The sequence below is a fragment of the Artibeus jamaicensis genome, unplaced genomic scaffold (assembly GCF_021234435.1).
Source record: "Artibeus jamaicensis isolate MK-2021 breed Jamaican fruit bat unplaced genomic scaffold, CSHL_Jam_final contig_768, whole genome shotgun sequence".
Classification (NCBI taxonomy): domain Eukaryota; kingdom Metazoa; phylum Chordata; class Mammalia; order Chiroptera; family Phyllostomidae; genus Artibeus; species Artibeus jamaicensis.
The window spans coordinates 74,088-76,809 of NW_026521960.1; positions in this window are offsets into that span (position 1 = coordinate 74,088).

Below are 2,722 nucleotides of genomic sequence, written 5' to 3' on the forward strand. Positions count from 1 at the left end.
GAATCTATTTCTTTAGATTCTCACTGCAGACAATAAATAAGGAGGTGACACTGTTCACTTGTGGATGACATATGGGCATGACTGTGTAGCTCTCCTTCACTAAGTCACTCTGTGTCCTGTTATTCTCTCATGACAAAGTGAATCACACTTGCATGTAAAATTATATTTGACCTGAGCCCTTCACATACCTGTAGGTGAGTTTGCTCTGCAAGAAGAAATTCTATGTTCATACATATACATATATATGTAAATATTTAAGCCTCTTTATTTTCATTAAAATCTATAAACAACCGAGATGTTCTTTAAATTTTAAAATAAGCAAACTGGGGAATATCTATGAATGTAATTCTACTCAGCAGTAACTATAATGATCATCTGATGCAGATATCAATGCAGGTAACTTTTTAAAAAATTAATTATTGTTCAAATACAGATTTCTCTCTTTTACTCTCATCCAAGTCTACACCCCTGAAGGTGACTCTTGAGGATAACTTAGTGTGGAAGTTGCCAGGCTCAGAGACTACAAAGTGGTGTATACTGTTGCTCACATGGCCAACCCAGATAAGTGATTGAATGGGCTTCCTGACATTTTCTCTTTGTTCCCAGGTGGGAAGCTGCAGTAAGTGAAGACTCATGGTTCCCTGCTTCTCAGCAGGTCCTGATACATCTTTGGCTCCATACAAGGAAACAAACACCTCCAGGCTCCTGTCAATGCATATTGTCCTTGACCAGTTCTGATGTTGTCCTAAATACACCTGTCTTCTCTGGGAGTCTCCATCTTTGATTCTCCCACAGGCGGAGGACTCCAAGGCAGCTGATGCTCCTCTGATTTCTGTCATCTGAAGTGACCTTTCACCACACCCAGGCCTTCACTGCCTCTACATGTTGTAGGAAATGACATTGCCTTCATGGGACTAGATCTGGAACTCTACCTGATGGATGATTCCCAGCCTTTTCCCTTACGGAAATCTGAGGCAGGTATTTATCCTGTTGATGGGGACAAAGATGGATGCTCTCCACACTCAGTAAGGAGCTGAGTGCTTATAACTGATTACATGGCAGCTAGTAATTCTATGGTCATCTGTCCTGGTAGGTGATCCTTGCCAAGCAAGTCAAGATGAGGCAGTCAGTAAACCAAAATCTCAGGGGTGCTGTGTCCAGGACAAGGCCACCATCCTAGGAGTGGGGTTGATTGGATAGAAGAAGTTCTGTCATTTGGTGGCAGCTGTTTTGACCTCAAACTAAACAACCAACAGCTTGGTCCTGAATGAAGGACACTGGACTCTTCTCCTCTGGAAAGGGGGTCCTGTGACCAGGAGATGGCAGCTTGGAGTCTCTGCTGTTCAGCACTCCTGGGTTGAATACAGTTGCTGAACAAGGATGGGGAAGGGAGGGTGTGTCTGTGTATGTTGTCTAGCTGTTTCCACGGTTGACATCTTTTCTGGGGTAAATTCTTCTTCATCACCCATGTTCCAGTAGGAACATCTTCAGTCATGGTAGAACCTTTAAAAGCAGTTTCTTCATTCTGACTCTGAAAGAATCCATTGTAACTTTTCATGCCCTTGCACACTGGAGGTGAAGTCCTACCTGTCCTTTTGTGTTGTGGTAGGAATTCCACATGAGATCTACTCTTGGCACAAACCAAATAAAAATGCTGCTTGTTAATCCCAGGTGCAGTGATGGACAACTGGCCTCTGGAACCTAACCACCTGTGTCACAGGATGCTTCTTCCCTGGAAAAAGCAGCTCCCCATGCTCCCTCACCAGCTCTTGGCAACCACCATGCTGCCTTTTGCTGGTGTTTCTGGACTGCCTTCGTGTCCAATGTGTGAGGAACAATTTGGTATTTTCTCAACTGTGCTCACGTCATTCAGCATGATGTCCTCAAGGTACATCTATGTAGTTGCTTAGAGCAGGATTTCCTTTTAATTATTGTAATGATATTGTAAAAATAAAAAAAGTGAGGAGCAACCAGTGTCCATCTGAGATCACATAGAAATGCCCATTGAGGCAAATGGGTAAGAAATAATTCTTAATTCTACTGTGACTGGGTTGAAGGCAAGGGGTGTTTGTGAGAAAGGGAAGGATGCAGGTACAGGACTAGTGGGGAAGAATTTCTTTCATAGCAGGCAAGCTAAGTTAGCCATTACTTGCACGTGGTGATGAAAATTCAGAAGTTTGTCTGAAATTTTTAGTCCCATAGTCAGGATGTTTTTTCCTTGTATTCTGTGCAAACAGTATGTCAAATGCAGTGTTGGGGGCCCAGTAAGCAGGTGCTTATGCTGAGTTCATACCATGTACATGTTGGACAAGGAAGATATGCCAAAAATTTTTCTGGAATGGCTGCTCCCACTCTTTTGTAACAAGGAGCAACCTGAGGACATTGAAAGGCTCCAAACACTTCCTTCTAACAACTTCAGGGCTCAGGGGTGTTGGCTGTGTCAGTGCTTCTGGCAGATCTAGGGAAAAGGCTTCCTGGTGGCTTCACAGAGCCCTGGCTATGAGGTTCTCTACAGAGTCACTGGGGTTTAGTAAGGTCAGTTCTCTGTGTCCAGAGAAATAAAGTACACATTGTCCCTGAGGGAGTTTCTGAAAGTCAGGGAACAAAATTGCATTCTGGACCATGGATGCTGAGATGTTCATGCTGTTTGAGCTGTGACAGGACCCTCCCCAGCATGCCACACAGCTTGTATCAAGGAGTGGGCATGACCCAGAAGCTCAGA